Raw genomic sequence first — 27238 nt, 5'->3', positions numbered from 1 at the left:
GATCGGACCGGTGTTTTCCAGACCGCAGGCATTCAATTTAATGCCAAATGTAAGAATATGTGTCTGAGAATTCTTCACAGAAGATTATTTGAAGCAGTAGATTGAAGGAAAATATGGGCTAAAACTTATTTTGATGGTTTCGAATCATTGTTTTTGTTTTTTAATTAAGATTATTAAATTCTTGTGGTATCTAGAAGCCAAAGATGTACAATCGGAAGGGGCTTTACGAAAACAGGGACCCATTAAAACCAAATTCTAAACAAGTCTATGTGGACCTAAAGGTATATTGGCAGCCCGATATTTTACGCTCATTAGATTTTTCAGTCCATTGTGATACCACAGTGTGTTGAATACGTGCTGTCCGATTCAAAGGACCGCCTTCCTTTAGCGGAGTCCACACTCCATAAGTCCTCTCCCCAATATCACTAAATCTTACAGCCAAACAGATGAGTTTGGTTGCAAAATCATCATATTAAATTTTCAACTTTGAGCCACTGTATTCATTTATGCTTTAGCGTATCCTTATAAGTATATATGGAGCAAAAATACCAGCAAGGCTTGCTATGTTCAGCAGATTTAATAATTTTAGCTGCGATTGATTGTGGAGTCCATAGCATTCGGATGATATTGTGGTGGCTTCTCGGAAATGCATGATATCATTGGCGTTTTATTCATATTGCTGCTGCTGCTGCTAATGACGATGGCAATGATGATGCTGGTGGTTGATGATACTATTAGTACCTATAAAAATGCCATATAAAAACTGAAGTTTGATCAAGTTAGAAATTGTTTGGTTGCTATATTAAACGGAGAACAAAATGTTCCGATTATTGGACCAATTTACCCAAGTCAAAATTGAAAATGACGTCAATTTCCATGCGCGCCTTGTTGGTTGACAAAAGCGAAAAAACGAAGTTAGCTTAAAGATATGTACATAAAACCAGCTGCGTCGGTGTATATGGATGAGGTGACTTTATCGGTGGTTGAAAATAAGTCATACTCCCACGGCATGAGTACCAAAATTATCCATACAATAAACAAACGTCTTGTGGACAAACCCAATATGTTTGTGAAACAAACAACCAACCACTCTAATGAAAACTCCGAGATATACATTTCATAGGAATTCACCAAAACAAACAAAATGGTATCCATTGCGTTTACAAGGTTCTTCTCTGTGTTCTTCCTCACTTGGATTTGGAATGACAATTGTGGCCCCGAACCAACTTTGTCTGGCTATTGTTTATATTTCGTGGTCAGTAATATCTTTGGCAGTAAATTAGCGAAGTGATTCATTTGGACACTTGCATACCTATTTATTGTCATTATTTCTCCTATGTCTGGCCAAATACTTGGTGTTGGGAACTTTGGAAATGCTCTACAGCATGCAAAGGCATATACGTTTGTATTAAATCGGAGTGTTGTTTCTGTAATGCTTGATGTTAAATATACAGTGAAACCTTTTGAAGTTTGACTCTATGAAAAGAGGAAAGGGTTCACTTTAGATGGAATAGAAATTCACGATCAGATAATCTTGAGTTTTAAATTAAAAATTTTAGGAGACATTTCTAAGTTAATTTTTTTTTGTTGCAACAAAAATTCTATTCCATTTTTTACGCTCCCGCTCCGAGAAAAAAAAGTCCACTCCATGGCCTTTTTACCGTAATGGCAAGATGCCAAATCCGGCCAAAACAGTACGGAACAACCGTGTTTCTTCAGGAAAGGCAGCAGACGTTTATTCAAACACTCTTTCACGTAAATCTATCACAATGGACTGAATAGTCTAAGTGAGCCTGAATCTTAATCGGGCTGCCACTTTAACCTAACCTTCACGTAAATTTCTTGCTTGACAGTCCCGGAAGCTACAGATGGCTTGCCAAACCAGATATTTCTTTGCGAACTTTGACAGTTTTATGTGCTTGCACCGTGGTGCAATGGTTAGCATGCCCGCCTTGCATACACAAGGTCGTGGGTTCGATTCCTGCTACGACCGAACACCAAAAAGTTTTTTCAGCGGTGGATTATCCCACCTCAGTAATGCTGGTGACATTTCTGAGGGTTTCAAAACTTCTCTAAGTGGTTTCACTGCAAGGTGGAACGCCGTTCGGACTCGGCTATAAAAAGGAGGTCCCTTGTCATTGAGCTTAACATGGAATCGGGCAGCACTCAGTGATAAGAGAGAAGTCCACCACTGTGGTATCACAATGGACTGAATAGTCTAAGTGAGCCTGATACATCGGGCTGCCACATAACCTAACCTAACCTAACCTAACCTATGCGCTTGAAAATATCTGCTACCTTTCCCCTTCCTTTTGCCGTATAAAACTCCTGTCCCGGAAGCTGCTTGTAGTCGGCTTTGACGTAGGTTTCGTCGTCCATTACCACGCAGTCAAACTTCGTCAGCATCGTCGTGTACAGCCTCCGGGATCGCGCTTTGGCCGTCGTATTTTGTTTATCATCGCGATTTGGAGTCACTACCTTCTTGTAAGTCGATAGTCCGGCTCGTTTTTTGGCTCGATGCACGGTTGTAGACGATACACCCAGCTTATTTGCGGCATCTCGGAGAGAGAGGTTAGGGTTTCGCTTGAAACTACCGGCAACTCTCTTTGTCGTCTCAGCGGCTTCCGGTTTTCGATTCCCCCCGATCCAGACTTCATGGCTGTCGACAAACGTTCCCCAAACACTTTAATTACATTTGTAACGGTTGATTTGGCAACTTTTAGCGATTTTGCCAGCTTTGCGTGCGAGTAGCTCGGAATTTCGCGATGCGCAAGCAAAATTTTGATACGCTGCTCTTCTTGCTTAGACGGCATTTTGACAACTGAAGAGTGAATTCCAAAATCAAAATAGGAGTAACATTCTACACACACACCTTCAAAATGAGGGGTGTTCAGGTTTTTTAAATGCAAAATTGAAAGAAATATGTCCGGTTTATATTGACCAAATTTTGACCCTTTATCATCTGAAAGGCGGTACATTTATCATATTTCCTTTAGACCCTAGACGACCAAGCTTATATTTCTTTAGAACTTAGACAAAAATGTTTTTTTTTTTATAGATCTTATACTGTCTGATGTACTTTTCATATGTGCAGACTTTAAATCTGACTTCCGGAACCGTACTATTTGAACCGATATTCCTAATGGGGGTATATTTCATCAGATCCACATGAAATACTTTGCACTACAAGTTTCAAGTCTTTCTTTATGACGATGTTTTGCAAGGGAAATTTGTTACATATCGGTGGGTATTAAGGATTTGGTCAGGCAGTTTGAGACTAAAAAGCTTCATTAAATCATCTGAAAGTGTTAGCTTCTTAATACTGACTTTTTCGGGAGGTTCCTACATAATATAGACCAAAAAATGGTTCCATCGGAATCAAAAAGGATTTGATGTAAACCACGTAAAGCACTTTCAACATAAAATAACATACATTTTGGAGTTTCAATCTAATGAAAAGAAAATTTCCATTTCATATGCTCAACATATAAAATCGCGAGATAGATATTTATTAGGTCTCTACTATAAAAGAAGGGTTCCAAATTTCCGATAAGTGAGATGGAAACTTCTATTACTATGTGTTTACGGATAAAAATTGGGCAATAATGTGCACTCATAGAGAAAATTATAAACGGTGTTCACGTGTGAAAACAATCCGTTCATGAAAGTGAAGTGAACACATTTGTTGTGAAACGCAGAACAGACGGTGTAAATCTGACATCAATAAAATGACACCATTCGTTGTCCAAATAACAACCAGCGTTGATAATGTAAAAACGTAATTGTTACGAATATTTAATTAGGCATGTACGATTTAATTTTTAATGACAAACAAGAGCTATGAGCTACAGTGACTCGAACCTGATTGTCTGTTCCACACGCGTTAATAGTTGCCTTAGCACATTGCCATAACACCGTCGAAGGATTAGACTTCTCACGGCAAAAGAAAAACAAACTTCTTCATGAAATCGTGAACGTGCGTGGAGGAAACCATGAATATTTTGTTTTGCTTTTTCTTGAACGTTTCCGTTTCATTTCGTTACCGTCCGTTTACGATTTTGGAACGTATTTTTTTATTATTGTGCTGCTTCGGCAAAATAAGAGCGCTCCACTCGTGGTCTCAGGTTTGAACACCATTTCTTTAGAATAGAAATCTTTTGTTCGCATAGAGAACAATTTGTCTTATTTGACTTTGTTTGTGACAGAAGAACGCAAATTTCAAATGCAAGTATCCCATATTTAAGAAAAAAAAAAAAAAAAATAAGATATTTACTCCCAAATACCAAAAAGTTACATTTACCATAAAAGTTCGTTCAATAAACTGGTTTGTATTTTAGCATTAAAATTTAAGACGTATTCAAGACATTTAAACTTTAGAAATTAATATTGATATTCTGGAAAATGTTCATAATATTTCTCAATATTTATTTTCAGGTAAGTTCGAATAACATATTATAGTGCATAGTGCAGTGGACTGGTGAAGGTAAGCTTGACGAGTTCGTAAATCGGTGCGAGACATTTACTATATTACCAGGCTAAATTTAACCTATGATAAGTGAATAACTCCCAAATGTGGAGAAAATTTAGGCGATCATGGGTGTCCATGAGAGGTTTCAACGTATATGAACCAAGCAAATGGTCACTTTGGATCCAAATATTTTGATTTTCAATTAAAGATTTTGGAATTAATCCGACCTAACGACGGGTTTCTTCTATATCTTTACATTCTATAAACCCAGTGAAGAAATATGATCAACTCATACATGTTTCAAAATCAAAGTATTGTAACATTTTTGCGGCTCGTGAAACATGTTTCAGGTAATCGTTTTCCTTCGCTGCGTGTAAGTAGAAAAAAAAAAAATAATTTGTTGATAAGCAGTTTATTACATTTTATATTATATTATTTTATATTTCATTTATAGTGTCGATTGAACCTTTTAGATAGTCAAATTGAGTAAATTTTTATTATAATAAATTTACATGAAATTCTCTTCCACCTAATGTTGCTCTAATTTATGTTAGAAAAAATCCAATAAATTTAAAATAAAATTCATCCATTTAGAAGCACATTAGAGGTGCCCTTAATTAAAACAAATTAGCATGAATTGATTTTTGAATAAAACCATTGGGATCTATATTTTAGAAACACAATATCGATATAGAAGCTTGCGGATACCTATAGGAGTAGACTCATTTAATTCGTAAGGGAATAAACACACTTTCCACAAATTTATTAAATACAATCGGAGTGTATGAGATTTAATCGTTTTGGCCATGATTTGTGGGTTTTGTTTTAGTCTATGGAAAATTTGCATGTCTCCCAATAATTATGTCTAGGAAACAATTTTCAAAACACCAAATAAATGTTGAATAGAAGCTCTTCGATATTTGTTTGTTGATGGTTGGTTTGTTCTTCGATTTTGAATGTTGTGACGTTATGTGTACGTTACGTTATATGCATATTTTGTAGTTTTGAATATCGCGTGAAAATGGATTTCAATTTAATCAAATAATGGCATGTAATGTGAAAAGTGCTAACACTTGGGTAAATTGATTATTGACGAATGACTACCTTCACATACTTGCAGAAAATATGGCCTGTTGCGAACCCCATTTTTTTTAAATATATATTATAAAATTTACCTCTCACAAAAGATTTTTCGCAATTCTTAAATTTATTATATACATTTTGGGATACTTTAGTTTCTTTATACACCCAAGGAAAAAATACTCTCCGGAACGAATTTTTAAACAAACGAAATTCCCCATTCTTACAAAGTACTTTCTTTTAGAACAAATAAACTGGAATTTATAAAAAGTGATTCAACGGCTGTCTCCAATTTTTTTACTTGCTTTTGAAGTCAATTTTTTTTCGTTTTGTTTGTTATTGCTGGTTTACTCTTCAATCATTATTGTCGTTTTTGATTTCAGCTTAAAACCATGCATTGACTAAACTACAAGTGTAGGTTAACCAAGAGAGGAAAAGTATTATTGTCAAATTTATTTGGGCAAAGCCCTATAGACTGCATGACGGTTGGATGTACAGCTGTTTCGGAATTACCACATTCCTTATCAGCATCCTCTACTTGCAGCAAAACTATCAACCAATTATCAGAATAAATTCGGGTAATTCACACAACCCAAAGTGAACTACACTTGAACCCCCCGAAATAAGTCGGCTGCTGCCTAAGCAAATTTGCAAGCATATCTTTTCATTTGCCAAAGTGAAATCATCGATTTGGGGAGGTTCAAATGTAGTTCACTTTGGGTTGAGTGAATTACCCGAATTTATTCTGATAATTCATGAAATGTAGAACTGGACGACTACTATTGAAATTTTAAATTTCAGACCAAATTCAAATATATGTAGGTCCCGTCCTAGCAAAAACCTGCTGAATTTTGTAAGGGAAGTCACGTCCGTGAGGAATTCACTGATGAATTTATCATATAAGAAAATGTCCCACTTAAATGCGCTTCTTTTTTTGTATAACATTCTGAGCCTTCAGAAGCAGTAAAATTACATGAGGAAATCCTAGCAACTTCAGTGCAGTAAGGAATGCACATAATAATATCGAATATTGGAACCATTATAGTGCTAAAGTACTGTCAGATAGGGGTAAAATACTGCCATTAGAAATTATGAAATGAACACAATTTTTTAACAGTCTTCCTTTTCTATAATTATACTAGCTGGGCCCAGTCCGCGTTGCTGGCCCCAAAAATTATTCTTACCTCGAATTAAATTAAACAATATACAAAACAAGAGAACACAAAATGAGTTCAATCGTCCGCAAAACACGTCTTTATTGTTCAAACACTAGAATTCAACTAAATTATTTTTACTAATATCTCTTCGCAGAATATCGTTCGTTCGTAAGAAGTCGTGATAATAAAAACACAAAAATATTTTGCATACAGAAGTGCAACTTGGTAAGTGAAGGAAGAAGCACCGCTTACTCTAGTGCTATGAAATTGCGCTAATTTCAGCACTTCCATATTTAAACTAATTTTTGTCGGACGTTCAACAAAAAAACCATTAAATGCGTCGCCTGCTGTAAACGATTAACTTTGAATAAGTAGCGCTGAATTCTGCACTTAAATTCCACAGAACAGTAGCGCCTATAGTAGGGACACTATAATTTGGGTGCTTAGATTAAAGTGCCAGCCTGATTAAGATTCAGGCTCACTTAGACTATTCAGTCAATTGTGATACCACATTGGGTGCTTCCAATTTTATAACTATTATTTTTTTGCTGGGATATGAACGTATCATCCGATTTTAATAAATGCACATCAAAAACTGAGTAAATACACTGAAAGAAGAGTTTTCTTTTCTGAGGAACGAAGTTTTAGACAAGCACAGTTTTTTTGACGCTAAAGAATGTACTTTGAAAGCAAATAAAAAGAATTAGCGACAATCGTAAATAAATCATAATAAATTTAGGTTTGTTTGGTCTAAAAGAAAATACTTTATAAGAAAGGGGAATTTCGATTGACTATAATTCCGTTCCTACACTCAAAAAAAAGTTTACTTGGATCCAAAGATTTTGGCCTTCCCTTAAGGATTTTGGTATTGATTCCGAGCCAAAGATGCGGCTTCTTTAAAATAAAGACATTTTTTACGGACCTCCCTGGCTTTAAATCTAGGATCAAATAAATTAAAATTGGACACAGATCTCATTCATCTAGTTTTTATTTTCTTTTTGCGATATATTAATAAAGGTATTTATGTACAAACAAATTCCAATTTCAAAATCCAAATTATGCCAGGTACTTCAAAGTAAAAACAGTTTTTTTAATGCTAAAAAACTTTAAACCAAAGATGCAAATCCTTAAAATAAGTCTTAGCCTATATTTGAAGCGTTTTTATCTTAAATTTAAAAATTCAATATGTCAGTTGAGTTAAAGACGATTTCATTAAATTAAACATGTTTTTCTTTATTTTAAGGAAAATTTGCATTACTTCAAAGATCTAAAACTTCAGCAGGGAGGCGCAAAATTTCAAGATTTGTGTCCTAAATTTAATGAAAAAAATTTTTGAAGCAAGGATTATAAACTTTCTTTTAATTAAAATGTCATTGTAAGGAAAGTAATTTTTCTTTGGATGTAGTTTCGGGGAATAACTGATTACTTAAGAATAATGACTTACCATCAAAGGACGATTTCAGAGATCAGAGTTTCATGAGTAATATGTAGCCCTTCGTAATGCTACATGGAAGTACTTTCCTCTTAGGACATACCCATGTGAAAGTAAACAGGATTTCCATTTAATAGCAAATGGTAACCAATTTTGATCTATGTCAACTCCAAGTTTATTTGATAATGAAAGTTGTTGCTGGATGTGTCCCCACCATTTATAAATCGACATGAAAAAAACTATATGAAATTTCTTCACTCCACCATCGTAATTCATAGACATAACCTTGTAATATGCAAAAATTAGGTGAAGCAGCATTGGTTAATAATCAATGAGGATTTTTTTTCTTTGTCGATTAATTATTTCTCATTGGAATTGATCAACTAAAGAGGTCATTCTCGATTTGTTGCAATTTTTTAAATCGATTTTTGAAATTGTTACGCCAAAATTTGATTAAAAGTGTGCCATTAGAGAGCCAGTTAGGTTGCTTGCTGTTGCATGCACTTTTTAAATTTTAAACTCTAACAAAGCGGATTAATGTCCAATAGCATTTTAAGAATTTATCACCTGCTTTAGTCTTGCACAAACTTGAATATACGGAGGTGTATTAAAGCCACATCTCATGCAAGCCAATTTCATTGCAACATGGGTAGTTATTTCGTTAATATGATTTTGAATAAAAACAAAATAACGGCCTAAAAATCGTAATAATTTTTCACGCTGTCAAGATTGCAAGTTGGCTGAATCAAAAAACATCAATGATAAATTCTTTGGCTAAATATTAGTGTGTATAGTTGGAGAATCGTTAAAAAATAGCGAAAATTAACTACCCGCTTGTTCAAGTAACTAGTTATTGACTATCAATTTCATCCATCTCCAATAAGTACCACTAGTTACTCCTAAATCTACTCGACATGTATTTAACTGGTGAATTTAACACGGGGATGTCATTGGAGGGAGTCAATTGGATACTCTTAGCATTACAATTAGCACAAGAAATAACTAGAGAGATACATATATAAATAGCTTAATTTCAGTATTGTAATAATTAGAAAAAAATCAATTAAAAAAATAATTTTAATATTTTTACGTATTGATTTATTATAATCTATTATAATAAACAAAAACTAAGTATATTTCTGAAATATATTTGAAGATAAAATTAAAAATCACAAAACAGAATACAGAATACAAGAATTACATAATAGCAAAATGTCTTCACGGGAACGCACCGCATAGAATGTTCATATGGAGTATATAGTATGTACCTGGAAATATAGAATATAATTTACAAACTTATAAAAAAAAATGACATACTATACTTACATACTGTACTACTAGAAAATGTCCAATATAGGCAAATATTTTTTGTTAAATTGTTTACAATACCCCGCGAATAACGTCTTGTTACGAAACCAACAGGCAAGTTACTAAATTCTGAGTCTATGAAAATTTCAAAGTATTGTATCAGAGCATTGTTGCTTTTTTGTTCTTAAGAATAACGGATGATTATCTCAGAGCCCTCTACAAATTGTCAAGTAAATAAGAGAACTCTTCATCGTCTATCTTAAGACAACCAGTTATCTGTATTATAACTATTGGACTATTCCAAAGATTACTTATAAAGGGTGATACTGTCAAAATTTGGTCAATATAAACTTGACGTATTTCTTTCAATTTTGCATTTAAAAACCCTGAACACCCCCCATTTTGAAGGTGTGTGTGTGTAGAATGTTGCTCCTATTTTAATTTTGGAATTCACTCTTCAGTTGTCAAAATGCCGTCCAAGCAAGAAGAGCAGCGTATCAAAATTTTGCTCGCGCATCGCGAAAATCCGAGCTACTCGCACGCAAAGCTGGCAAAATCGCTAAAAGTTGCCAAATCAACCGTTACAAATGTAATTAAAGTGTTTGGGGAACGTTTGTCGACAACCAGGAAGTCTGGATCGGGGGGAAATCGAAAACCGGAAGCCGCTGAGACGACAAAGAGAGTTGCCGGTAGTTTCAAGCGAAACCCTAACCTCTCTCTCCGAGATGCCGCAAATAAGCTGGGTGTATCGTCTACAACCGTGCATCGAGCCAAAAAACGAGCCGGACTATCGACTTACAAGAAGGTAGTGACTCCAAATCGCGATGATAAACAAAATACGACGCCAAAGCGCGATCCCGGAGGCTGTACACGACGATGCTGACGAAGTTTGACTGCGTGGTAATGGACGGCGAAACCTACGTCAAAGCCGACTATAAGCAGCTTCCGGGACAAGAGTTTTATACGGCAAAAGGAAGGGGAAAGGTAGCAGATATTTTCAAGCACATAAAACTGTCAAAGTTCGCAAAGAAATATCTGGTTTGACAAGCCATCTGTACCTGTGGCTTGAAAAGCAGCATTTTCATAACTGTCAACCAAGAAATTTACGTGAAAGAGTGAAACGTCTGCTGCCTTTCCTGAAGAAACACGGTTATTCCGTACTGTTTTGGCCGGATTTGCCATTACGGTAAAAACGCCTTGGAGTGGTACGCCGCCAACAACGTGCAGGTGGTTCCCAAGGACAAGAACCCTCCCAACTCGCCAGAGCTCCGCCCAATTGAGAAATACTGGGCTATTGTCAAGCGGAACCTAAAGAAGACCAAAACAACTGCTAAAGACGAGCAGCAGTTCAAGGCAAACTGGCTTTCTGCGGCGAAGAAGGTGGACAAGGTGGCTGTACAAAATCTGATGGCAGGTGTCAAGCGTGAGGCCCGGCAATTCGGATTTGGAAAAGCGAAAGCCTAACTGAATATTTTTCCTGAATTTTATACTAATTGAACTTGAAAAAGAAATTTGATTTGATTTTTTAAATATACGATTTCACCGATTTACACGCGATTTCCCTTGACCGTATCACCCTTTATTTAAGGCCTTTAAAACATAAATTCCATTTTTGCGTAGCATTGAAGACGCATTTTGCTGATGCAAAGATTTCTTACTTAATAAAAAGACACTTGCTATCGGTAAAAGTTGATATATTTTCGATTAAAGCCGTTTATCCTTACAATTATGTGATTCAACTTTAAAATGGGTAACTTTACATAAGAGAAAATTATATTGAACTGAGGATAACATGAATTTAACAAAATTTCTTCAATATTAATAAATCAACTTTAAATCAAATATAAATTTTAGACATTATTCGTTGAAACATGCATCCCTCCGATAAAGTTGCATGTCTTTGAAAGGCCTTGGATACATAGCAAAATAGGTCCCCTAAATATGTACTTATTCGAAATAAGCAGCATCTTTGGCTCGGAACCAATACCAACACATTTAAGAGAAAGTCAAAATCTTTGCATTTAAGTAATTTTTTTAGTATAGAAAAACGATCAAAATTAAGATTTGTGCCCAGTATCAAGTACGTTTCAATACCAAAATAAAGTTACTCGTAAGATTAAATCTTTGGAACTGAGCAAGCTTTTTTTCCGTGTATTTAAAGAACGTGAAATCTTTATGTTTAGGGCAATATTATTTTCAGTGTACGTTTTTTCCATCTTTCATTTCTATTCTAATTCAAAATTCCCAACTACCAAAGTGAAATATATTTTCAATAATCAAGACAAAATGTGTAATTGATCTTGGCAACTTCCTGAAAGACAAATATCCCGTGTGAAACAGTGTCCCATTACCAATTTGTAATCTATAGCTAAAAAATACTCTTAAGGAAATAAAAAGACACTTGCTATCGGTATTTTTTTTTGCTATATCAGTAGACTGTTTTTAGGTTTGCTGGTATATGTTGGTTGATATCCGAGGGTTGTATGAAATTCTGTCTGTCCATTCCGGCTTTTGTACATAACACTCTAATGGGTATGTTTCAAGTATTTATGCATAAATGCGAATGTTTTGGGAGAAAAATCATGTTCGAGCTCCATCTCTGTTATAATTAAGCCACATTAATGAATGGAATGGAAAGCAAAAGATACGAGTTGGCCAACTTAAATGGACATGGAAGTTGATATTTTTGGTTTTCGTTGGTCTTACATACGCATGCGCAACATATTTTGTTTTTTCTTCTATTGCAAAGGTTGAGTGTGATGTTGTAATATGTGTGTGTATTACCTACCTACATACTTAGCTACACGCAAAGAAAAAAAACGTTTGGAAAACGTGTACCGAAAATGTTTTTCTTTTGTTAGAGTTTTTTGAATTGCTTCGAAAATTTTAAACTTTTATTACCAAAAAAATTCGTTTGTTACAACATTTTTATTTTTTCAATAAAAAAAGTTATTTTTGAAATAACAACACAGTCCATTTCGTTTATATCAAACACTGTTCTTTTCTGACTTTAGGTCTTTAATAAGACACATTTTACAGTTCAAAATTTAATATAGTACAATGTAATGTTAAACATTTTTTCGGAATCTTCCGAATATATCTGGAACGTATGTAAAAAAAACAAAAGCAAAAAAAAAACTTTGGCCGAAGCAGGGCTCGAACCCACGACCCTTGGCATGAGAGTCGGACGTAGCTACCACTGCTCCACGGTGCCAAACTAAATGTTTGTTTCTGTTAAATAAATTTGGTTTATTCGGTTCGTGGGCGCCGCAAGCTATGCTATATAAATATAACTTATATGGATATTTATCTATTGATGACCATAACAGGTACATAGCTCAGTGGTTAGTGTGTTGGCTTACAATGTGCATGGTCCGCGGTTCGATTCTCCGTCCAGGTAAAAAAAAGTTAAAAAATTTATAAAATCGTATAATTTCTTCTACATTGTTGGTATTACAGGAAAAGGTGTTAAGAACTAAAAATCCTCGTGGATGTGAGAAAGATGTGAGGGACAATGCAATTAGCAAGAAAATAATGTTTTTTTGAGCTAGTCTTTATGAAATTGTTTTTACATCCTGGAAAAGAGTAAACGTTTATCACAAAAGGTATATACTTTTCTTCCAAATACACTTCCTTACAGCGAAAAGCAAATGAGAAACGAACTTTGTTTGTCTAAAATTTCGGTTGGGAGGAAAGAATTATTTTTTTGCGTGTATCTACCAGTAATAGCAGCAGCAGCAACAGCAATCCCTCAAAAACATTCAGTCGAGCGTTACTTAAATTCAATCGGTTTTAGACATTCACTCCTATTGCTGAATACTTATTTGCGGCCCCCTCTGCCCATTTGTCCGTCCGTACATTCGTCTGATATGCAAATCATTGCGTTGGTGTATTACAAGGTAAATTTGAATAAAACTAAAAACAAACAAGTGTAGATAACCAAATCGAGCCGTGCTGACATCGTCAGCGTATAAAAAGAGGAAAAAAGTAAGACTTAGTTCTTTGGTACGGGGCCATATCCACTTACGACCGACCACTTACATTTCTGTTGATTGAACGGATATTTTTCTTTGGAGTTTTTGCCATATTTTTTCTTCTATCGAGCAGTAAACCAACGCCCGATATTATTCGTCGGTGTTTTGTCTACGCCAACTACTGTTAGAGGCATAAACCCCACATTTGCAGGCAAACAGGTCGTATCTGTTGAGTCATTGCCATCGCAAATGACACCGGCTGCATATTGAGTTCGTTTGTTCAGCTCTGGGTATGACAGTTTTTTTTCGCAAAGACGCTTAAATCATGTCGCTTTTAGTTGTTTCTTGTTTTAAATTTAATTAGACTTTAAGTAGGTAATTTTCATTGTATTTTTCTATGATTCATATGGCTCTAAACCATGTTTAGCTTCAATTTATTACCGCTGGCATCCGCCGTTTTTTCGCACAAAAAGTAAAAAAAAACTGGAACTTTGGGGTTGTTCTATTAAATTTAAATTAGTTTGTACTCTCTTGTTTTGGTACCAAAGGATTGGTATTTAATATAATACTTGAGTGTTTTACCAAAAATTTGACTAAATTACTTAACGAGTAGTGAAAGGCATCCTGTTTCTGCAAAAACAAAAACTTTTGTTCTTTTTTTTTTTGCAAACATCATTGTTTTATTCGTGTAAGTTACTCCACGTTTAAAATTGGTTCATTTTAATGTGGCATACTGAAAAAAAATGTTGTCGTAGGCACAATAATTTCATTTAAAATACGAATACCGTTATTGCATAGTGTAATCTTTTATTTTGATTTCTATTTTAAATAACTTTTGTTATCTGAAATTTTTAATAATTTGGTTTGGGCGCTATTTATGTTTTACTATATTCACACTGAAAAAAATATTGTCGTGAGGTCAAAGATTTCATGTCTTTAAAATACGAATACAAATTTTGCTTAGCATAGAAGACGCATTTCTCTAAAATAAATTTATTTTCCTTGTCCAAAAGTCGATAAACTTTTCAATGAAGTCGTATTGTCCTTATAATTAAGTGATTTGAATTAAAAATGGGTATCATAACATGAAAGAAAAAATGTTTGGGCTAAGGTCAACTTGACTTTAATAATTCAGAAAAATTCTTTAAAATTAATGAAATTGTCTTTAAATTTGTTGTCTTTTTGCATCTTGACTACAAAGCAAAAAATCGTTCAAATATAGGACATCTTTTTCAAAACTTTATTTTAAAGAAGTTTTTTGCTTCAAACATAACTTTCTGCTGGAAGTCGAGTCTTAATTTGGAAAATAAAGTTGCCGTTAACTCGTTTTTAAAGGACTTTGATAGCATATGAAGAAAGAAAGCTGAGAAAGCGAAAAATTAAAATTTGCTTCCTAGAAGCAAGTACACAAAACCCAAATTTAAAAGAGAATTGTGTCTTAAAAGTATCCTTACTTGTATTCTCCGCTTCTTTGGCTCGGAATCAATACCAAATTTTTTAAAGTAAAGACAAAATCTTTGGAACCGAGTATGTTTTTTTTTTCAGTGCAATACTTAATAATGCACTCTTATATAATTAACAGTGCTATGTTCAGTAGGAATTAAATGTTAAACGCAATTTTAACCCTTTAACGACCGCTCGATAGAAGTAAGTTTTTCTTGCGAATTCATATTGAAAATACACCCATTTACTTAGTAAAGTGGGGTCAAAATAAAAAAAAATAATTCCTTCCACGAGAAATTTCATGGGACATTCGTCTTCAAAGGAAAATATGTCGTCAGAAAAATGTTTTAAAATACTTTATATAATTCACTACAAAGTACATCATTTGTAAAATACAAGCAGCATAAAAAATACGCCACTTAGCAAGTATTCATGACCACGCGTGCTTGGTTTTGAGCACTTTGTGTGAGCTTGCACCCATTCCAAACTTTATTGCTAAAAAAGTTTTTGTTTTTCCTATAAGCCAAGAAGAGTTTAAGGTAATTTTCGTGTAATAATAGTAATATTGTATTGCACACAAAAAAAAATCTGATTCAATCACGAAATTAAGTGATCCAATTAATTTTTTAATTGAAATGTCTTCAATCACAGAAATGATAGTATCAATTAAAAAATTAATTGACAGTCAATTAAAAAATTAATTGATCCAATTAAAAAATTAATTGATACTATTAATTTGTGTGATTGATATTTATTTCAATTAAAACATTTGTTGATTCAATTAAATTTTTAATTGAATATTTTTTAAAACTCAAGACTTTAATTGGAAAAAATTTCGTTAAATTTTTTTCTGTGTGGTTCATCATTTTTTCCCACCCTACAGGATGAATGGCACACATATGTCCCATTCAGCGTTGCCACAACTAATTTTTATTTTGGACCAACATTTTTCCAAAATTGGACCAAAAGTCGTACCAGCGGACCATTTTCCCAAATTAAATTTAAATCATTTAAAAAATTTTCCAAAATTTTACTTCGATAGAAAATTTTGTCAAATTTTTATTTCGATTTATTTTTATAGAAAATGTTGTCAAAATTTTATTTCAGCAGAAAACTTAATTAAAATTTTAGTTCATTAGAATTTTTTTTTTTTTCAAAATGTCATTTCTTTAGGAAATTTTGTCAAAATTTCAGTTTTATAGAAAATTTTGCCAAAATTTTATTTCTATAGAAAATTTACCCAAATTTTGTTTTCTATAAAAAATATTGTTAAAATTTTACAAGATTATTGTGTTTATCGACCTTTTTTCTAATTATTGTTTTTTTCTGTATGTATTTTCTCTGGGCTTTCAAGGTCATTTTTGAATGCGAATAAAACAAATATTGAATTATTCCATTATTTTCATTTATTTCTATAAAAATTTTGTTAAAATTTTATTTCTACAGAGAATTTTGTCAAAATTTTATTTCTAAAGTATATTAAAAAAAAAAAAGATTTGACGAAAATTGGCCAAAATCAACCAAATTCCATTTGGTCCGACCATCGGACCAAATTTGTAATCTTTTGGACCAATTTTGGTCCGATCGGACCAAAATGGCAATGCTGGTCCCGTTAGTGTCGGTACCTTTTTAGAAAAACTATGTAGCCGAATTAGTTAATTTAAACCGTTATCGATAGAGGATGAGTTGATACACATTATACCACAGCCACCTCAGACAACCAATACTTGAAATATAAAAAAATTGTTTCGTAAAAAAAAAATCCAGATTTTTCATGTTTATAACTTTCCCCACACACAAAGTACGCACAACTACCCCAATTTAAATTTACAATTTTATAGCTACATGTGTTCTGAGTCGATAGAATCTATTTTTTGAAAATAGTAGATTTTACAACGGAAATACGAAATGGGACAGACAGTCGACTCCGCTTTACTGAAACGTTAAAAATGCAGCCATTTAATTTCAGTTATCCGAAGTTTTTGCTAAAGCGGACTACGGATAACTGAAAAAAAACTTCCAGTAATGCGAACTTCGGATAACTGAAAAAGTTTCAGTAAAGCGGACTCCGTATAACTGGAAAAAAATCCACTCAATTTCAGTTAACCGAACTTATGACCAATGCTATGTACATAAAATAATAAAAACAAGGTGTTTGATTCCGTGTGTGTGCCATCTACAATTTTACCTTTCAGTTGATTTTATTTACAGAGTGATTTAAACTGTTTTGAAAGTGCCATCTTCACTTGAAATAAAGCGTTCTCAATACGGAGAAGAAAATGTACTCTCTCTCAATAGCGAGAATGTGGCATTTTCAGTAAAGCGAAGTCATACTAATGTGACGAAACTCATTTGAACACAAAAAACTTTTCAGTAATCCGATTTTTTCAGTTAAGCGGAGTTTCACTAAAGCGGAGTAATTTAAATGAAATGGACAGAAAAAACAACTGGGGAATGCGATCGATTTCAGTTATCCGAGGTTTTTCAGTAAAGCGCATTGCGCTAAAGCGGAGTCGACTGTATATGTCCCATTCGTCGTCAAAGGGTTAAAGCAATCTCAATGCTCATAGTTTTCATTACTTTCTAACATTAATACCTTTCTAGAAAATACACAGCTCACATTTTTTCTGTGTATCATTTGATGTTACATTTATCATACCGATAATTCAGCTCATATTCAACTAATGAAGGGTTCCCATTATAGCAAGGTTTTAGATATTGCATGATTGAAATCCTCCATTTATCCATTCGTTTCTATCACACCAATTGTTTGGCAATTTCTCGTAATATTCCAAAATATGGGTCAATTTCCACTTGTTCTTGTACCACCACATACACTTTATGTTCTCAGTTTTATTGCACACCTCCATCAGCAACTATAGCCACAAAAGGCAAACAACGAACACACCTGAAACGGGAAGTTTGCAATCGTCATATGGTTGGATGCACATACAGGTCTTGGTGTGGAATTCTTGCCACCAGTTAACCGTTGATTATGCCACAGAACATCATTGTAACAGCCCACACCTTGTAATTGTCGATGTGCCATGACAATCCCAGGCAAAGTGAATGATGGGAGTTCTTCCAGAAGACACATTCGATGGTTTTAACATGAACTGTCTTTTATGTTAGTGACGAAACCAATGGAATCTCCATATCAACCCATGACGACTTTTCAAGTCAAGAAGAAAGTAAATGAATGAAGAATTGAAGCCTCACCATCTTGTTGGATTCCTTCACTTCCCCACATATGCTGTGATTTGTCATTCTACTTGGCATATCTTCGACAAAAATCAATCCACAGGTTATTGGCATTTGAGTATTTTTAGCATACCAAGCTGAGGACGGACATATGGAACAATCTTCGCAGCTTAAGAAAAAAATAAAAAAAAACAAACGTAAACGTCGATGTCAGCAGAACTCTAAAGCCGTGGCGGCGTTAACAAAAAACGAAAAACAAAGAAGACATTAAAAATCTCAAATATGGGCCGCCGCTTCGTTCAACCACCATAGTAATTTGTCCGTCCGTTGGAGAATCTGCGGGTATTGCGCCACTTTAATAACTTAATCGCCTTACTATCTTCCTCTACCAGTTGTTTGGTGAGTGGTTTGGCTGCCACTATGTCTTGTCTCAATGCTTTCAATTTTCCATTTCACTTAGTAGGTTTTCTCCGACATTCCTTTAACCAATGCTCCTGTTTGGAAATGAAAAAGATATAACAACAACAGCAATGTAACCAATAACCAACATTGTTGTTATTATGGTTTGTTTACATGATTTAAGCCATTGGCGAAGACACTTTGTAGTCTTCTTCTCGTTTTGTGATGAGCAGGGTGACAAAGGCCAAGAAATACTCACTCACTCTAAACTCCAAAGTGAATGAAAAAAAAACAAATTCCTGGGTTGTGGAATATATGAGTGAAGTTTAGCCGCTCTCAGTCAATCTCTCCTAGTATTATTACTCTTTAAGTTTATGAGACCACAGTGATCTGGGGAGCATTACACAGAGAATGTTAATGAACGGAATTTTATCTACAGCAAATCACGTGAATAATAGTGAATTTCATTAATTAAATTTGGTTTTTATATCCAGGATTCTCATAATATCATATTTTCTTCAATATATTTGTTGCATCCAATGGAAAGAGAGGGACTTTGTTATCTCTCAATGTATAAACCCATGCGAATATTTTCTTTCTCTATTAAAAAACAACAATGGCAATTTGTAATATGTTCCGCTTATTTACCATACGCTTTTGTTGTCTGAGACTAAATCCACTAACTCCCGTTTCGATTTAAAAAAAATGATGCCAATATTCATCATCTTCCAATAATTATATAGTTTCTTCACTCGCGTTCTTAATTTATTAAATTTTCTAAAATTAATATCGAAATTCTACAATTTTTAGTAAACATAAGTACATTTCGGACCAACAACCATTTCCATCGAATTCATATCCTCTACGATCTACACACAAAAAAATATCAATTAATTTGATTGCAATACAATTAAAATTATGTTTAAATTTGAGCTAACAACGTAATTTGTAAATATAATTACGATTTTAGTCACTTTAGCAACCAATTTTGTTATTTATATCAACAAACATTTTGTTATATCAACAAAAATTTTATTGAACTTAAACATTTTCTGTAACAACAATTTATTGTTAGCTCAAAAATTATAATATTATTTTCTGTGTACGATATTTATTTCCTTTTTGCTTCATGACCGTACTTAACAAAGCGTTTTATACTTCTAACACAAGGCAGTATTTATGGGTTCCTTACAGTGCAGGATCCGTTGTATTTTTGCAGACAATTTTCCTTCACCAATTATACTGTTATAAATATGACTCTCTGTATAATATCTCAAATATGTTATGATTTTGGACGAATTCAAATTGCAACACATCTTTTGTTTTCCTTTCATATTATTTTGCTTTTGGCAGATAATTATCACAATAATAATTATTTTTTCTGCAAAATCACAAAAAAATTGATTTGCATACTAATGATTTTTAAACTGGGAAAAACAAAATCTGCTTCCAAAACTCCCCTAATGTGCTTTTTTAAAATCTCAGTTCAATGAGAGTGAGCGGGAGAATGAGAGAGCAAATGGCAGCAGTTGTTTTATTATGAGTGGGTTTTAAACCAATTAGAACATTCTCTCGCACCGTCACAGAACAAAATTGCTGAATTTCATGCAAACAACCCAGTACTTGAATTAATTTATCTTATGTGTGTGCAATAAATAAACAATTGCGACATTGTCAAAGCAAACAATTTAGAATGATCTTCAATTTGCAGTTAAATACAGATGCAATGACAATATCGTTTGTGTGTGTGATGGCTCCCACTCCTCGTAGTTATAACAACTCCACTCAGTTATTCCCAAGGAGATATAAGACCCAACAACTTATGAGAGAGTGTGAGACAAGTAAAGGTGAGAGAGAAAGAAAGAGAGTGAGAGCATAATAATGAGTGAGTTCACTACCACCTTCATGGGGCTAAACCTAAAAAGTATCTCTCAAACTATTGCTTAACCTCTCTGCCTACACACATTTATTCTTCCCCCTATGGATCCCTAACAGCCACAATGCATTTAACCAGCAGCAAGTGGTTCCCCAACTCACCAAATTGAGTTGGGGGCACAGTACACACAATGGTGGCCGTAGTCGTTGTCATCGTCAAGCGTTGTTGTGGTATTAGTGTTGTTAGTTGTGGGCTTTTTTCACTGTGTTTATTATTAAGTTATGAGTACTTTTGTGGCAATTTCGTATCGATTTTGAGTTTAGTCCAATTTGAACTACGGAACCGAGCGGTAGTCTCTTCTTCTGATATTGAAATTAGTGTGAAATTTGAAACGGCAAAAAGCACAATAGCTAAACAACACAAAACGAAAAGAACAAAAAAAAATCAAATCATTTGAGAAAATTTTGTGTGCTTTTTTTTGTTAAAAAAAAAACTATTCGATGATAAAAGTAAATTTTATGATTGTTGTTGTTATGCTGGAGATACACAACAAATCTTATTGAATTGTTACGTGTTGTTATTGTTGGCATTGTTGAAACATTTTTGTTGCCCATCAAAGTGTTGGTGTATCTATGTGTATTTTCAACAAAACATCGTCGATAGTGTGTGTGCGTGTGTAATGAATATAACAAATCTCTGAAACTGTTTTGTTTTTTAATTAATTATTGTCGTCGATTTTGTAATAAAAAATTAATCAATCAAATAAACGCTAATCTCAAGAGTTTTGAAGCAACAAAAAAAATCGATACAAATTGAAAATAATTACGAAAAATTCGTTCAGAGCAAATACCGTTTAATTTAGAAATTCCAAAAAGCAAAGCATATTTGTGGTTCTACAGAAAGGATACAAAACAAAGAAAAAAAGTTTCAAAATAAAAAAGCAATGCTAGCTGTTCAACTTCTTGCCTCTTATATGGCAAGATTTCAATTTCATTGAAATGTTGGTGGCATACCTAAGTACCAAACACCACCAACTACAACAAAATCGAATCTATGAAAACAGAAAAGTCAAATCATGTGAAAAGAAAGACACAGAAAAGATAACCGACAAAAAATACCAAAACCCCATACACATTCCGCGCCGTATTGGTTTGAGCCAAGTTTAGTCTTGGCTCGAAGTTAAGCTGAATATGTATGTGTGGATGTGTGTGTAATGTTGTGGTGTGTAAACGACCGACCTAGCGATCAATCGACCGCCGAGAGTGTATGACTCGGCCATCTATGTTTAGCTGTGTGACGATGGCTCTTCTGCGTGACTTTGTGACTAACTGACGTTTCGTTGGAATGACTGGCCGGTCTGTCTGTTATTTGCCTTTTGGTCTGGTTGCTTGGCTCTTAATTTCAATTCATTGAGTTAACAACCAGTTTTGTTTATTTGATTTTCGTTACTCGCATCGATGTTATTGTTGTTGCCGTGCTTCCATACAACTTTGGAGACTCAAGACTGGGTCGAATAACAACAATGCAAACCATACAATAACATCATCATCATCTCGGTCAAGCACCTACTACCCAACACTAGCTGTTTACTCCTACCTAACAAAAATACTTTGGCAGCGCCAGAATCTTTTTGTGGACAACAGACTATAGAAATTGAGCAAAAACTTAGCAAATGCTACGACAGACGGACATTGATAGTCGGATCAGATCACAAAACCAAACAAAATGTTTAAGCCAAGTTTATACATTAAAATGTTTTTGTTTTTTTTTTCGTTCTTTGTCTGTGGCATAGGAAAGGAGAGAGAGAGTCTGTAAAAGAATTCGATTTTTATGGCAAATAAAAATTCTTGAAAGCAAACCTATATCCCTAAGAGAGATTTTTTATACAAATTCCTACACTGGAAATAAAATAGGAAAACAATTTGACTTTTTTTTAAGTTGCCAAGGAGTTTCTTCCCTAATTCTTCTGAGGGAGAAAAATTGTTTAAATGACTCCCTAGAAATTTGTTTGTATGAAATGAATCTAAAAAAAATTTGTAGATTAAAATTTGGAAAACATATATGTGAAATTAATCCAAAATACGGTTTAAATAAAATGGTTTATCGATTGGCAAATAAACTGCCAATAAAAATTCTTAAAAATATTCTATAGAAAAAGTGCATGGAAAATTAATCTGAAATACTGTTAATTCTAATGTTTTTGTATCAATTATTATAATTGACTACACTCAAACAAAACGTGACACACTAAAAAAGAAATTCAGGTTTCTTTTTAAGAGATTTTAACTCAAATATATTACAAATGGCGATATGATACAGTCTTTTATTTAAATTTAAATATAATTAAGTTTTTTTCTTTTGTTTAAAAAAATTGCTTATTTTGAACAACAAATTGAACCTAAATCTGTTAAAATGTCTTTGTCACTTTACGAAGACGTCTTACAATTTAAGACCGACATAATATGAGTAAAACTCACTCATTCTAGTAAAATATGATTTATTTTGTGAGAAGTTCGAATTTCCTAAAATGTGTACTTCATTAGCGTAAAAATTGATTTTCCATTTAAATAAAACCAAGAAAATTGGAAAATTTAACTGGAATTAAAAAATTTTCATGAACTTAAATAAAGTTGAATCGGCTTAGAAAACTATCGTTGGCATGTTAACCATTTATCGCGATGGATTCCAAAAATCATTATAATTTGCACTATGTTAGGTGAGATGGTTGTCTGTTGTACAGATACAATGGCAATGATTGTTCGACCTTAAATTAATATATGCTATATTTTTTCTTAGTGTACACTAATAATTTCTCTTATTCAAAAAACATGAATTTCTCTCTCACACGCTCTCAACACGAATGTATCTGGAAGCCATGCAAACACAACAAGAATTTTATCTAAAGAATGTCGAATAATTGCTTGTTGTTGTCCTCAGGGTTTCCACCGTTTGCTGCGTTGACCTATGGAGTTATTCAAATGTTTATTTTTATTTTATTCTCTCCACTGTTGTTGTTTTCACTGGCGGTTTATGTGCTTAACATTTTTGTTCAACCAACGAAATATTTATAGCATAGCCAAAAAGTATTTGGAGGGAAAACTCTTGGAAGCGAATATTGAAAAGTGCAAAACTGTGCCCTACCCTTTTGGGATTTTATAGCGGTTGCTGATTACTCATGTGATTGCAATGTGATGTGTTGCAAATTATGTGCAAATAATCCTGAACTATTTTAAACAGAAATGTTTTTTCCAAATATTTTTTCTGTCCAATCAATTTTCTATTGCAATAATACAAAAAGAAAAAAACTAAAGGTACGACACAACTTGATATTCCAGCAAGTTTATCTTTTTCATGGGAAACCCTTGCATGTTTTTGCATCCCTTAAAATCTTGATAGCCAATAATAAACTGTGTTAAAGGGTTACATTCTGTTTTAAACAAAGACAACGGAAATAAAAGTTGTCGTTAGATAATAAAAGGAAAAGGGCATTTAGAAAACAATATGAGTCTAATATATTAACATTATACCGCCGTCAAAAACAATAATAATATTTACCGTAGCTCTCAAGGTCGTACTGTTACGTCAGAGTGAGCATTAATCAACTATTCCAGTGCTTTGTTTCTTTCTACGACTACTGTTACTTTCATTTTCATAAACAAAACACAAAGCATTGAAATCTTCAGAGGAAATAAGTCACCAAATAAAAAAAAATATACAATTTGAATGTCAGTCTGTAGTTTGGTTGTATCAGACATTTAAAACTTATGTACATCCAGAAAAACATCAATCGATTTGGACATCACTTTAAGCGCATGCGCATGGTCAGTATTGACCACTACTGAGTTCCTCCCCCTTTCATACAGATACTCAGTTGTTATCTAAGAATACTGCACTGAAAACAGTTGAAAGTTTTTGTGAGTTTGGTATTGATGTCCACATTCATAAGATACCCTAGAGGTTTGGTGGATTTTACCGTGAAAATCACTTTTTTTCTATGCTATCCCAATGGAAAAGATTAGCGATAATCGTTGAATTGCATTTCATAAATTCGGGTTTATTTGCTCTCAATTAACATTATAACAACCAAGAATTTCGTTTGTCTAAAATTTCGTTCCGGAAGAATTTTTCTTTGAGTGTAATGGAATATTCCAAACAGAGAATGAAACCGACCCATTTTTGTCGGCGGAGGCTGACACTAATTTTTGGCTCCGGCGGCGGCAGTTTGACGGCTAAGCCGATATAAATTTGTCTATTGATATTGACTGATTTTGGGTGGAAAGTTAAGCATTTTGACAAAAACTCAATATTTTTGATTAATTGGCGGAAAATTTTGAGTCGTTGTGAGTCGACAAATTCGGCGGCGGCGGCTAAAATCGGCGGCTTCATTCTCTGATTCCAAACTCTTTTATAGAAATCAACAAGTGATCTCTTCTAAGAATTCAAACTTAATAATTGGAAATTCTTGTAATGGTGTCACTCAGAGTTGAGAGAATTGCGGGCTTGATGGATAATCGATTTAATTTTATGGCTTATTGCTTGATAACCAGTGTATCTTCGTTTTGATTTTTTATTTGCGTTTTTGTTTTAGATGGCAACAACTATTCCATTATTTATCATTGTCTTTTGTCATAGCTTTTATTCATGCACGTGGTAAAAGAGGGGTTTGTCTTTCTCATTACATTTTTATTCCATAGGTTTTCAATATTTGTTGGAAATTGTGATTTCACTCCCTATCTTTTTGCAAAATAATACTATTGTACCTGAGACACTAACAATAGAAAGAAACAGGGACTAGGGAGGTTTGCCATAAAAATGTGTAAAACATCCCCACTGTAGCCAAATGGCAACGACGAAAGCATTCACACACATTAAATGCCTATTCAATGAAAATGAAAGAAAGATGAAAAACCAGATGCAACAACATTCACTTTTATTACAAACACTCTCTCCCCATACTTGGATCTCTCATTCTCTCACTTTGTCCTCTATTACACTTCTCTCCAGGTGACATTGCAAAGAAATTCAACAAACAAACCTTTCTGATCTAAACACTCTCTCTGGCCGTGAATATGAGTTTTTTTTACAGATGTGATTTTCATATTTTTTTATATTTGGGTGATTGCGATAAACTTGTTTATATTGTTGTTGGCTTTTCGCACTGGCATATCATTTAATAATAATAATAAATATATATATAGTTACTATTTCATATCTAATCAATGTGTTTTTCTGCTATAAACTCCAAAGCTACAAGCTATACCGGCCAACAAACCCAACGAACTAAACAACCGATCATATTCGGGTATATTGGGTATTCTTTGACTCGCTTTTCGCTCTTCGTTTGTTCTATTGTTGCCAAATGATTCAATCCGATGAACGAATTTTATTTCATTTAACAGTGTCTATGTGATAATAACGATGACGTCGTGCCCACCATCATATGTGATAATGACCTTAGAGCAAAGCGATATCATGGTTCGGTAGTAGGAATCTTAAAAGTTCATAGATTTTCTTCTATCAGCAGATATCAAAGGAACTAGATAGGATTTATTTTAAAAAAGTTATTTTAATTCTTTTTTATAGTATCTGAACTGGTTTAGTTCAATACAGCTGTTGCTTTGTTGTCGCGGCATTAGAATTCTTTGAAAACAAAAGAAAACTGGTATTATTTTTAAATTCATAAATCTAGCAAGACAGGTGTGTAAGGCTATGAGGTCATAAATTTTTCAAATAAATATGAGTGACTTTAAAATAATACATTTTGCAAGATTATTTATGTTTTTCATTTATATTTTTTTCTTTTTGAAATAAAATATTCCCTGAGTACATTGGTATTATAACATATTTTTCGTGTAAGGGTAATGCCTTACATAGTAATCACAATTTTAAATACACTGACAAAAATATTGTTGTGAGCACAAATATTTCTTGTCCTTAAAATATGAATGCGATGTTTGTTTAACACAGAAGACGTATTTTCGTTTGTTTTACTTCATCAAAAATCAACAAAGTTTTTAGTGAAAGCATTTCCTCCCTAGTACCAAGTACCAAAACTCACATTGTAAATTTAAATGCTCCATTAGTGCAATTTTCCGCTTCTTTGGCTCGGCTAAATATTAACCCTCTAATGCCCCAATTTTTTTTCCAGCTTATTAAATTTTCAATGTTAACGACACGAAAGCAAAAAAACTAAACAAGAAAAATTTATACGGTAAAATTCAGTATATGCTGCAAAGCCTCTTGAACAGTTTTAACTAAGTTTTCTTTTTATTTTACCCATTTTTGTTGTCTTAAGGTGTGTTTTACTAAAAGCTTCCTTATTAAATGAAGACCGCCTAAAGGCGGGCTTGGACATTAGAGGGTTAAAATCATTAAAGTAAAGGATAATTGGAATCGGGCAAGCTTTTCGTAAGTGTGAAATGCTACATTTATAGATATTTGCAACTATTAACCACAAGAGGATGCAATGCCAAGAAGACGAGAGAAAACTTATTTTTCAGCAGTCTAATTCCATTACTCCAGTTACTCAGCATGAGACACTTCTCATAGAGAAGTTTATTTAACCTCTCTGTGTTATCATTATTAAGTTGCGCTAACAATCGGACAACACTCATTGATTGAAAGAAACTTTATTCGACAGCGGACTGAATATTTCCACCTACACCTGTTTCTAATCTAGTAGAATGATGTTTCTATTCAGAACAGTGTTAGCCCACATCGGAAAGGTTTAGTCTTTTAAAATTACAGATAATCTAAACTTTGTTGAATTCGTATTTAGACATAAATTCAATGTATATTTCAGTTTAAGTGAAGCCTGACACGGCAGGCTTAACTTAACAGACTATCCTTCTTCAATGTCACCCCTTACCTAGCACTTCCAACCACTCTGCATCCCCATTA

General features: G+C 33.6%; 1 protein-coding gene across 6 annotated transcripts in view; it reads left to right on the top strand.

The window, feature by feature from the left end:
* The window catches only part of shot (dystonin-like protein short stop), a 272625-nt gene that overhangs the window by 103206 nt on the left and 142181 nt on the right, over positions 1-27238 (top strand). For 2 of the 6 annotated variants that reach the window (XM_075310679.1, XM_075310690.1), the window contains exon 1: positions 20698-21006. The exons of 1 other annotated variant lie outside the window; for it this stretch is intronic. The gene's annotated coding sequence lies outside the window, so the exon portion shown is untranslated. Of the gene's footprint in view, positions 1-20697; positions 21007-27238 lie in introns of those variants that run through there. 3 more of the 6 variants (XM_075310693.1, XM_075310694.1, XM_075310688.1) reach the window with 2 other exon arrangements.

The sequence above is a fragment of the Haematobia irritans genome, chromosome 5 (genome assembly GCF_050003625.1).
Source record: "Haematobia irritans isolate KBUSLIRL chromosome 5, ASM5000362v1, whole genome shotgun sequence".
In the NCBI taxonomy this organism is placed as follows: Eukaryota; Metazoa; Arthropoda; class Insecta; order Diptera; family Muscidae; genus Haematobia; species Haematobia irritans.
This window is presented reverse-complemented; position numbering and strand designations above follow the sequence as displayed.